The sequence below is a fragment of the Geospiza fortis genome, unplaced genomic scaffold (assembly GCF_000277835.1).
Source record: "Geospiza fortis unplaced genomic scaffold, GeoFor_1.0 scaffold603, whole genome shotgun sequence".
NCBI classification, from domain to species: domain Eukaryota; kingdom Metazoa; phylum Chordata; class Aves; order Passeriformes; family Thraupidae; genus Geospiza; species Geospiza fortis.
In genome coordinates, this window is record NW_005054460.1 from 805,561 (window position 1) to 818,638 (window position 13,078).

Consider the following 13,078-nt stretch of genomic DNA (forward strand, 5'->3'; position numbering starts at 1 on the left):
TAATTTTAACAATTTTGAATTGTGGACATTGAAGTTCCCGTGCCTGGACTCAGACATTGGCATAGATAACTGTCTGAAGAGGTTTTGTCATGGAGAGCTTTGGTGAGATCTTTCTTTAATTTTTTAACTAACAATTTGCTCTTTTAAGCCTGTATCCTAATGTATACAAGAGCTTTTATTTTCAAATTAAATGGAGTAATGTTGGGTCTGAAATATGTCTGCCATCAGCATTTCAAATTCTTCACAAATAGAAACATGCTGTAAGCTTCCCATGAGTTGATGGTACTTCCTTCAATCTTCCTCTGTACTCTATCCAAGCATCTATAACCCAGGAGACATTATTGCCTCCTGTGTTATTCCCTCTGCAGGAACTCTGTGGGCTTTGAATTTTTGCTGTCAGCCCAATACATAATCACTTTGGATTACTTACCCTTTTTGTTTCTAGATCTCTGTCACCTCTTTTGTACATAATCATTCATAAAATAAAAAGAAAATCAAAGGATTTACTTTCTTATTCACTCCAGATAATATAAGTTTGTCACTTGCACCCGTGCAAGTATGCTCATTTTTTTTAAGGTTCTATTGGCTAATCCTTGAGAGGGTAAGGGGAGGGTAAGTAAATCTTAGTGTGCTAAATGTAGCATGTACACCCTTCTATGCCCAGAGCTATCTGTTTTATGTTGAAGATGTGACTCTCTACTCTGGTTCCTCTCTAAATGTGAAGAATTACTGGGGATTTTGCTGAGGGTTTTTTTCCTGTAAGGCATTCCCTATCAATTTTATCACTTGAAGTTTTATATCCCAGAAGGAATCAGCACCATCCCCATCTTTGCCAGTACTTGATAAGATGAGACCTCCCATGGCTGGTTTATTTAGCTCACATCTTTGTAAGAAGTTATAATCCTTCAAAGAATTTGCTAGCAGTCCTTGGTTTCCTGGGAGCAATATAAATTACAGATTACAGTACTCCTTCCTTATAGTTGAAGCTACTGACTAATTTTTTTCAAGTTGCTCCCTAGAAACTTTGTGCCATCTCTTGTGTCACTGAAGAAAAATTTCCGGGATGCTTGGATAGGTATCAAAACCAATTGGTTTTAAGTCAAAACATTGAAAATGTTTCCTGATTTTTTAAAATGGCAATTCTTTAGGCTTTACTAGACCCACTGACATGTTCCTGCAATTGTAGTTTCTGGTATTGAACAGGCCTTGAGGCTAGGAGCAAGTGGAAGAATTTAAAGTGGCCCTAAGCTAGCTCTTGCTCTAAGAACCTTGTTGAACCTCTGTAACAGAAATCCTTGAGTTATAATAGTTGATCTGTCTAGTCATGCTCATACATCGATGGAAATATTCATGTCATGCTGCACCACACACCTTTCTTCAAACACAAATGATTCTTTGTGTTTCACTCAAAATTACATCAAACTTCCAGGGACCTCTAACTGACAGGAGCTGTACACATTCAGACTATACCTGGGCTTATATTCGTGAATTGAAATACAGAAATACAGTTTGGACATAGCGTCCTGCTTTGAAGAGTAAAATAGTTCAGTAGTATCAATGCACTTTCTGAAGAATTGTGTCTGGAATACTAATTTGTTAGTATAGGCATAGCCTCACTTTCATGATAAATACCACTTGTTTACTCAGATGGAAGCTCCCACAAAGGGCTGTGAGCTGTTGGCGATGGTACTTGGCTGCCTGCCTCGAAGCACAGTGGTTTTCTGTACCAGCACTTATGATGTCTTACATTAAACATCACCCCTGTGAGCACCTGACCTAGACACAGCTAAGTGACTCCTCCATGTTCCAAGGAGCCAAACTGAGCTCAGGAGAAAACTTAATAGGTGCTGATTAAGAGCAGCATCTGTTCAAGCCTTTCCAGCAGCTTCCCCTGTGTGTAACCCTCAACAGGTATCCAGTACAGGGAATGGAGGCTTTGATTAGCAGCTGAAATAACATGGCACACACAGTCATAGCTCATGGCACACACAGTCATAGCTCTGCTGTGATCCACTACTTCAAGGAAGTATACTTCAAGGAAGTATACTTTTCGAATATATACTTTTCGAAGTAAAGAATATATTATGATCCACTACTTCAAGGAAAGAATATACTTTTCGAAGTAAAGAATATATTAAAATGCTCAGGCTTGTGAATGCCTCTTTTTTTTTTATGGACCACATTGCCACACTGGTCACAGTCCTGTAGTTCTGAGATGCAAAGGTCTGATGTATAAAATACTGGGAGAAATCAATGTGTTTGATTTCCAACAGTGTGAGTGACTCTGGGTCATTAGATAGGTCTGCACATCTCTATTTTCCTGTTTGCCCTCCCACATTTTTCTTTTGTGTCTCTTCCCATAATAACTTCTTCAGAGATGACTAGTTTTCTTTTAATTCTGGCTTTTTTTAATGTTTTCTAGGCTACTGTGGTTTTCTTTTAAGTGCTGCAATTTGGAATAAGAACAAGGCAGTTTGTTCTAATTTTCAAGGGCTATGATTTATTACCTGCACTGCCTAATTTCATTTAACTGAAAACTCAGTCCAAACACAATGCATGTAGTACTTGTCACAGAAAACATCAAAGGCACTTCTCTTCCAAGTAAAATCCATCCTAAGTAAACAGTGTGTATTCCAGCAGGAAATAAATATTGACATAGCAACCTGTCATATGGATGACAGGACGAGCAGCTGGAATCGACAGCAGAGGCAACCAGCAGCTCCCTGCTTACTTCTCAGGTCCTTGTAGGCCATGGCTCAGCCATTATCCACACAAGATCTGAGGGCTGCTGGGTCACCTGGCAGTACTAGCTGTACACAGATGAAAAATAAGGACATGAAGGCAGTGCTGGTGATTCTGTGTAGTGAGTATTTTATTAATGTTTTATGTTAGCTCTGAAAAATCGATGATGCCTGACCTAACTTAAAACTCCTCAAAAAATTAGGAGCACATTTGAAGTAGAAGTGTTTGTACAAGTTGAGCTTTTCACATTGGATGACTGTGAACATTTTTATCATGTCCAGTTCTGAAAGCAGATTTACCATTGTGTTGAGCCAAAAAAGAAAGAAATACAAAGAAGGTGAAAATTGGGATGGGTTATTTGAGGAACTATAGAGATATTGCCTAAACATCTAGGGCTGAAGTTAGCAAAGTCAGGCGTTAGCTGGAGCTGAAACTGGTGAGGTCCATGAATGAAAGGAAGAGTTTCTTTATGTATAGCAAAAGAAAAACTAAGAAAAATGTGGGTTTGCTGCTCAGTGTGCTTATCTGATGCTAAAGGACACAGAAAAGGCAAAAATATTCAGTGACTTTTTTCTCATAGTCTTTTCTGGCAAGGTCTGCTCTCAGGTCTTTTGCATCTAGTTGGAGAGGGTGTGAAAATGACACTATTTACACCATCGGAAGCTACAGCTTAAGGAAGTCTTTAAAAAATTCAATTCTTTGGGGTGGGATGAATCCAGTAATGCTAAAGGAATCAGCTAATGTCATTGACATTGACTGGCAAATTTCATTTCTCCATCACCTTAAAAAAGTTACAACAATCAAGGAAGATTTCTGCTGAATGTAAAAATCAAAAATGTTACACCCATCTTCAAGAAGTGCAACAAAGAAGATTCAGGGACAAATACACAAGCCAGGAACCTGGAGCTGCTCTTGTTAACAGAGTTTTGAAAAAGTGTGGTGTCCTGAAAACTGTATGTTGGAAATGGCTCCTGTCCTAGTTTAACCTCCGAGTCACACTCAGGCACTGCAAAGGTTTTGCCTAGTTTACTATATAGCCACAGCCAGTACCAGCAGAGAGGCTATCAAAAGACCCAAAGCTGAGAACAGAGTAGTGTTGACATATCTAGCCTGTGATCCACTTGCTCAGTACCAGAGAACAGCCCCTGGCCCCATTTAAATAAATTATAGATGCATTCGTTGCTTCACTCAATAGTTAAATGTATTCATAGCAACTACAGAGGCAAGCACATAGACAAGCAGGCTGTAAATGCTTTGCTCACCTGTAGTCAACTTCTACTCTAAGCAGCAGAACTTTTCTCAAACTAGTTAACAACTATTTAGCAGAACATGTGGAGCAGAGGTGAACAACTGAAAGGTGCTACTTTTGATCTACATCCCTATGTGTTTGATATATTTTCCAGATGTCTATTCAAACCATTAATTCTAAAATGAATATATGATTATTTGAGTACTGCAGTATTGAGTACTTTGTTAATCTTTAATAACTCACGTTTGATTTGTTTATTACTGCTTAAAAACGTTTGCTTTAAAATAAAAATATAAACAGAAATTAGCAGAGATAACTGTAAGTTTTTCAAAAACTATATTGCCTCTTAACTGTATTCCTTTCCACAGAGTGGAGAAATATTATCTGGCTATTCTGTGTCTAGCAGAGTGAGGGAACAGTTTCTGGTTAATGAATTAAATACTAGTTTCCTAGGAGATAGATTGATGTACAGGAGGCAGTGTGAACCCTTTTTCTTTCTATCCAGTGTGCTCTCAGCCAACAATATTAAGCTCTGTCATGGGTCTAGGAGGAGGAAACTTTTTCCTGTGCAAATATCTTGAATTGCTGAAGAGCAATACAGGACAGTCTCCAGGTAATTTATGCTAGCCTCTCGTATTCTCTGTAGAAGGAGAGCTGAGTAAGACCCAAGCACAGGCTTTAAGAATACATTATTACTACAATTCTGTGAGGCTAATTTGCCTACCACACAGGTACAAATTTGGAGGGGGGGGTGTTAATCTGCATATCTAAATTGAAATTTTTATGTTCTTGTTGCTTGATAACCCCTAAAATTAAGAGCCAAACAAGATTAAGATTATAAAATGCGCACTTGATACAGGGCTTCAACACCTTTCTAAGTTTAGAAGATTAGCAGAATTGACTCCCCAGTTAGAAGTACTGTTAATTAAGTAATTCCCCTCTTGGTTCAGCCCCCTACTGAAGCCTCCCCTTTGCTTTTAGCCCTACATTATTTATGTAGGGCTATGTTAAAAAAATGGGAAAGTGAAACCTTGGTTCACTGACGAAGCAGGATTAGACTAGGACTCCAGGAATCTGTTTGCCTGGCAGGGTAGGAAAAGAAAACAGAGCTACAAATATATTAAAAATATATAAAAAGCAAAAATCTTTTGGAATCATTCTGATGTGTACATTTTTTCATCTTTAACCAAAAGCAAAGCCTGTTTTCTTAATTATTCACAGATATTGCAATCTTATATTCAAGATGGAATATATTTTTCTTAAATATTTTTGAAGATAATAATGTATATTGAAAAACACTCAGTTCAACTGTAATCATCCATGTTCACTGTGATTTTGTGACAACAGGAGATGTATAGTTTATCTGGGTATAATTGGCTTACTTACAGTAAGCTGGATTTGTGGAGAAAAGAAATTTATCTTATTTTAAGGTGCCTCTTATTACATTATTAGTGAATTCCATAGTGTGTGAATTTATGGGCAATAGGATTTCCACAGGAAACTTCAGAAATCTTATCTAATTTCTAACACAGGAAAGCTAAACCAAACCTTTAGTTACAATTAGCAGTGACAAGCCTGGGTATTTTTTTTTGTATATATTGATTATGTGACATTCTAAAAGGTAGTCAAATTTTTTACCTTAATTTTATAGTCTATTTTTACCTTGTTGGAAGAAAAGGTGTTGGGTCTATCCTTTATTTCCCACTACTATTTTCATTCTTTGATTCCTTTTTTTGCCATGGGATAGAGCAGAAACACGTAGTTTGCTTTCATGCTGCTGTTCATTTTTGACCTTTCTGATTTGTTTCCTGTGGTAAAATATTACAATTTCATAAAGAAATTCTCATGGTGTTTATCATTCTCACCACTTTTTTACAAAGATCTTCAAGACCTGCAATATGCTCTTTGAGTGATAGATTCACTAGCACTTCCAACAGTATTACTGATGGGACAACTCTGATCTGTGTAATTACACCATACTCTTGTATTTTTCCCCTAATTTTCCTTTCTCCCTGCATATACATATTAATTAGAGACCTTCAGTAAACTTTAACAACAAAGTAACAAATAATTTGGGGTACATTTTCAACAGCTCGTTTTTCAGTGTAGATTCTCCATCTCATGATCCAGCTCTGTGTTTTTCCTCTGGGAAGAAGAATGGAAAATGAAGGAGCAGTTTATTAGTCCTGTAAAAAATACATAAATATTTACACAGGTTGTAAATCACCTCTGTTTAGGTAATTGTAGATGTGAGTAGATCTACTGAAGCCAGAAAAATTTGTGGGGTTTTTTACACAAATTGAATGACTAAGCAAATTTACAGAAATGAAACAGAATGGCTAAAGTAAGGGACAGATTTCCTATGTTCTGACATTTAGTTTGGACTCAGTGGACCCAGTCTGGATATTTTCAGTGCACAAGTATGAGGATTTATGTAACTCATATAAATTTATGTGTTAAACTTGCCATCCTTCACCCTCTTCACTTATAGCACCTAAAATTTATGTTTTTACAGAAATTTACACTAAGGAAATTCTGTGAACTCAGTTTGTAGATGGGTAACTAAAAGATGAGGTTAAATATGACAGTTTTCTATAGATGGTTGCAAGCAACAGACAATGATGTATAGAAACATACAGAATCCTCATAAAGTTGAAAATGCTAAGAGTTCAGCTGTGCTTCACAAGAAATGGTCTTCACACCTGAAGTTTTGAAGTAGTCAGAAGAAAAAGCCAGTAAAGAAACAGAAAAAAAAACATCTGAGAAGGTCTAAGCATTTAAACAGACAGCAAACTTTGAAGGAAAAATGTGAATAGTGCTTTTTCAAATAATACTTTTGCAAGCTCTGCTCATGCTTTGCCATGAGATGTTTAGATCTTTATTTATCTTGGTTAATCTGAACCAGCTGAAATTAAACTGAGACAAGGATGCCTTGTTTGCAAGCTGTTCTATAGCAGTAAATTAAAAATGTGAGCCAATATTATTACATTTTAGAAGGGGAAAGAATGAAAAGTATCACAGACTCAGTCTTGTTTATAGTCTTGAACCCCACAGAAGTGGATTATTTATCTTCACAATCACTGGAAGAACTGCAGAGACTGTGAGACATCTTTACCCCCAAATTCTTGCTGAAAGGGACTTAAAGGTGCAGGTCTGCTGCAATCTCCTGGTTCATACTCATCACTCAAAGCATATTAAGCACTGCCTCACATTTTTAATTTCACAGGTCTGTCTCCTTTTCAGTGTTGGCACCTCAACGTGTAACAGTATTGTGAGAGATTAAAATAGTTTTTTAATATATGACTCTGAGCTGGCAGCTTGCTTACAAATACAAGGAAAAGCAAGAAAAGTTCCTGTGCTGATGGGTTTCTATCTGATGGCCCAAACCAAAAGTGATGTGTGTATTGTCACACATCTGAGCCCACTGAGGGCCCTGCCAGCCCCAATGTGGTGCTGCACAATAGGTGGGTAAGTCTCCATAAGCTTGGTCACAGGGCTGATTCTTCCAAAATTGCCTTTACCAGCAGCAAAGGTGGTCCCTAAGTGACTTCTTCTTTCACCCCTCCATAGATAATAGGCTCTTCCTGCAAAGCATACACACATCTTTACAGTAGGAAAGCCAGAACTATAATTATCTGAGGCTCAAATACTGTCAAGTGGCAAAGGGAAGAGAAAAATCTGCCCATAAAAATAAGTAGTGGTATACTCAGGCATGAGAACTGAAGCTAGATTTGACTTCTAAAATGCAAGGTGACTTGACTGAGATGAAAAAATATGGGTTTAATTCACTAAAAGGCTCATCTGATATTCAGGCTAGGCTAATTTCTTCAGTATAATGTTGATCTGTATCTAGAAATTCTAACATTTCCTTTCCTTTTTGGCATTTTTTAGCATTTTATTTTCTTCTTTTTTCAAGCTGAATTGTTGGCTTACAGTGTTTAGCAGACTAAAAAACAGAGGCAGCCACTGTCTAATAGGACATTGGGCAATAATAATATTCTTTAATGCACAGCCAATCAAGGTAAGACTTACTGAAACATGGAATTGACAGTAAGAGATGAAAAGAGGAAGCAATGATCAATATTTGAGAAGCTGGAGAAGACTACTAAACGTTCTCATTTTAGTAATTTTGTAGCACAGGCAACTTTTTTTTTTTTTTTTTGCCCAGCATATCTTACAGCCTGAACAATCAATTTCTTCACACTGACTTGGTTTTGAGTTTCTGAGTTCTCTCTAACGCTATCCCCAGTAAATACACATTTTATAGATGCAGTAGCTAAGTGCAGAAGATAAACAAATCAGTGCAGTCTATGCTGGCAAAACAGAGCCCTTTGGCCCCATAGGCTGAAAGATCTTGGAGGACAGGACTAATGAGGAGCAGCTGAGGCAACTGGGTTTATTTAGTCCAGACAAAAGGAGGTTCATGAGGGATGTTACTGCTCTTTATAACTAACTGAAAGGACACTGTAGACTGGTGGGGGCTGGTTTCTTCTCCCAGGTAACAAGTGATAGGACAAGAAGAAGTGGTCTCAAGTTATGCCAGGGGATGTTTTGATTTTATATTAGGAAAAATGTCTTCACTGAAAGAGTGAGAAGCATTGGAACAGGCTGCCCAGGGAAGTGATGGAATCACCATCCCTGGAAGTGTTCAAGAAAACATGTAGATGTGGTGCTTGGGACATGGTGTTTTGTGGACTTGGCAGTGCTGGTTTAATGGTTGAGTTTGATTATCTCGGAGGTCCCTTCAAACCTTAACAATTCTATGACAAAATGTATAAGAAATTCTATGTTTTTCTTTTGGAGTGGAATGCCATTATGACTTCAATTTCTGATGCACAAAACATGTTTTTCTATCACAAGAAACCTTGTAACAATAAGGGAAATTATTGCGTAGTTTTGCATGTTGCAGTCCAAAGGAATGTATAGCCACCTACAAGCTCATAGAATGTATGAGAAAAATATTCCTGCAACAGTTCATTGAAAATAGGAGGAAATTAAGCCCTTCCCTGTTTTATTAGGCTAAGAAAGAACAAAGAAAGCAGGCATGGAATAAGCTATCAAGGCAGCACTAAAATCTTGAAATGCCGTGTGAAAATAGACATACTTAACAGAATAAGTAGTCACACCTTAAGAAACAAAATAGCAAGGGGTGAACAATGACATGAAAACAAATGCTTTCAATGCTTTCCTCATGACAAAATACTTCTCTTTTGTTCTCTGAAAACTTAACTTTAAAATGGAAATCTCAAGAGCTCATATTGTAGAATAGTAGCCACAGATTATAGAAAATCTTTGAATAAAGATGACCTGAGAAGTGTTCTCAGTACCATGAACAGGGTTAGACAGAGTGCAGTGTCAGTATGTCTGAGAAATGGCATAAAGAGCAGAGTCAGCTTGTTAAGAACGGGGAAACTTTAATAAAAAATTGAACTGATATTAGGGACACAGTCTATCCAAGGAAAAAGAAATCCATTGATGAAACTTTAAATAAAAATGGGTACGTTTTTAAACTTACTATCAGAGAGCCAATGTGCCAAAACTTGTGCCATTTGAGATGATTCATCTGGTAGTGAAGTTGCAGAATGCTGGACTCAAATGAAGCATAGTGTATAGAACAAACCAAACAAAATTCAAACGAGTGACAGAAAAAAAACTTCACTGAGTTAATTGGACCTTATTTAAACAGATCAGAGATGATTCAGGGCATGAATATAAAAGGTAACAAATTTTTCAGTTATGCTAAGTTAATTAGCAAAAATAAAATTATTGTTGACATAGAGATAGTTTGGAGGAGGACTTGGCTGAAGAAAAGTGCTTCACAAATGGTATGGAAAAACTGGAAAGGGAAATACTCCATTTTTACACTGTACGAGCAACAAATAACACAATACAATAAAATTATTTAGGAATACTTTTAATGGTAGAAAAGGAGGGCCACTGTAAAAAACTGTGGAAGTCATTGCTTCTAGTTTCAGTGGAAGTCAGAGGTTCAGACGGGCTCAGGAAACAATTAAGCAAAATTGTTGGGAAAAACACGTAAAGACCTATTTGTTAGCCAGACATAGTGACTGCCCTCAGGAAGCTGCTAACTAGCAGCTTGCTCAAAGAGAGAAAGTTGGGAAGTATCGTTGCAAACTTGCCTTACCCTTATGTTCTCCTCTACTCATTTATTCTCGGCCACTGCCAGAGGTGCAACCATGATTGGAGGGTTTGCTGGCCTTATGCAGCAGGAGGAGTTAGAGAGCAAAGTAAGAACCAGTTTGGTGAAAGCAATAGCACGACATAGTTCTTTGACTCTGCTCTTCTGTCAGGGGGGCAGTAAACCCAAACAGAAAAGTACATGTCACAGGCCTCTAATACGTGTTGGTGTGTCTTAGCTTTGATAACTCTGGAAGCCATAAGTCCCTTAAAGCCATCTTTGTCACTGTTCACTTCCCATTCCTAATCTATCTCATCTCCTTAAAATGTCCGTGTTGCTAAGGCCAGATCCAATGCTCTAATCACCATGAAAACATTGCAATAAATCATACATTTTTTGTGCTGAATTCATTTGAAAGGTCTTTATTTTCTTTAAAATAACCAACATATTTATTTTTAAAAAGCTGAGTTCCTCTTCCTTCTTGTTCCTCAAAATACTTAATATGGAAGTATCTATCTTGTCTCAGATAACACGACAGATCCTCTGCTATTTCCAAATGGGTCAGAAGAACATTCCAGGTAAAATAATTTTAAGAAAAAGGTTCTATTTCAAGTTATAGTTTCTCTGGCTTAAGAGCTCTTGACTGCAGTGTAGCATTCAAACTGCTTAATTTAACAGCTTTTATGGACTTGTAATAAATTTGGCTTAGCTTCTACAGAAATGACTTTCAGTGCTCACATATATTTATGAAGTTAAGAAGAGACTTTTTTTCCACATATTTAAACTTGCCAGCTGAAATTAACATTGAGCATGCTTTAACAAAAAAAAAAAACAACAAAAAAAAAAAAAAAAACAAAACAAACAAAAAAAAAAACACCAAAAAACGAAACAAAAAATGGAACCCCAGAGTAAATAGACATCTGTTTTTCAGCTTCCATATACAGTTCAGAGACATTTTCAGGAAAGGTGTCTTGTAATTTGTTCTATCTATGTTTGGATTTGTGCCCTGATCATTAAATGTGTTTGCTTTTAAATATTTGTAGACTTGGTAGAGGAGAGAATACTGCAGATGGTACACATTCATTTTCATATATCAAAACAATTTTTTTTTGGTAAAAGAAATAAAAAGAAGTTTTAAAACCCCTTTTAGTACTTGGCTGTTAGTTAGCATATGGACCAAGAAAAGCATGGTACAACCATGTACTTTTTCATATATTTGCATTGCACACCCTTGGAAATTATATCTTTAACATATAGGAATGATAGGCAATTCTGTTCCCAGCTGGACAACAGTTTTCACTGAGAATCAGATTCTCATACTGCTTTCAGTTTGTCTGAATTTGAACAGATATGCATTCTCTTATTCTAATTTGTATTACAGCAGCATAACTCTACTGACATGAATGAATATACTCCTAATTTACAGTAGAGTGAATGAGACTAGAATCAGAGTTTTTCACTTCAAATATGTTCTGCATTGGTGGATATTAATAATGAAGATGGCATGAGCTAACCAACAGCTAATTTTTCTTATCTGATCGCTACTAGAAACAGAGCAATATCTTAGCTTTGACTTATTTTAATGGTGCTAGTCAGCTAATAAATCAATAGAGTGTTGCTCATACTCTTGTTATATTGGGGTAATAATACCTTTGCAAGTTTTTGAATTGTTTAAAACAAGATCCTGTTTAACAGGATCCTGCTTTCTACATTCAAAGAGGAAAATATCTGAGGTTGCCTAAACAAGGGTAATTGCTGGATGCTTCTCATATCTCCACTTCAGAAAATTTAGCAGCAGGTTTGAGGACTATCTCTCATGTTAAAATTAGTTTTGACTCTTTAACCTACAATTCATCACTGAATTGATGCTAAGACAAGAACACATCTAAAGGAAACACAAAGTTGCAAATGCATTTTGTGATGTAACATCATTGTTTACCTACAAGGGTAACTGATTAATTAATTTTAAAAAGTACAGTAAAATATCAATTTCTCTTTTGTGGTCCTTTTCACCTCACTGTCTAATGATCCAAATGAAATGTCTGGCTGTATAAACTTCTAACCCTGGCTTTTTCTTTCAGTCTTCCTTTCTTGCTCTTACCTTGTTTCTACTTGCTCATTTATTGTCTTCACTATTTAGTTGATAATAGTTCATCTGCTTCTCAGAAACTACTTAGAACTGCTGCCAGAAAGCAGCACTTCCACCTTGAAATACCATTATAGGAGGAAAAATACCAGAGGATGTTCATGGGCAAAATTTGGAATATGACTGGCCAAGACGACTCATATAAATACACATTAAGGCGGGTGGTTTTCTGCTTTCGGGGGCATCTTTCATGAGAGAGATGAAAGAACAGAAAAAAACTGTTCCATGAGAACAGGGAAGGAAGGAAGGAAGGAAGGAAGGAAGGAAGGAAGGAAGGAAGGAAGGAAGGAAGGAAGGAAGGAAGGAAGGAAGGAAGGAAGGAAGGCATTCACACTATCTTTCTCTTAAGTGCTTGTGTTCCTGTGGTTTGCTTCCTGACAACTAAATCACCTGCTAAAATGTTCAACAAAGGTAGAACAGAAACTCCACAGCTGAGCTGCCTCTTCAACCAAGTTGAAAAAAATCAAAATTAATTCTGGCCTGAGAAAAGAGCTCCAAATTTAATATGGTATTTTACTACTATGGAACTAATCCTCTGAATCAAATAGATTTTTAAATGAAAGGGCTAGTCTCTGACAGAAGAGAAAAATGCTGCCTATTTGTGTGATTAAGAAAAATATAGGTCCGCAATAAAATTATTGTTATGGAGGGGGAAATGTGTTTGACAAAGTGATAAACTTGGATGCTGAGTAAGGTTTGTTTATTCTCTACGAATGTCAGTTCCCATGAGCTATCAGATGCAATAAAGCATAAAATTCTGTTTGATTTAAATTCATATGGTCTAATATCATATAATAAGTGA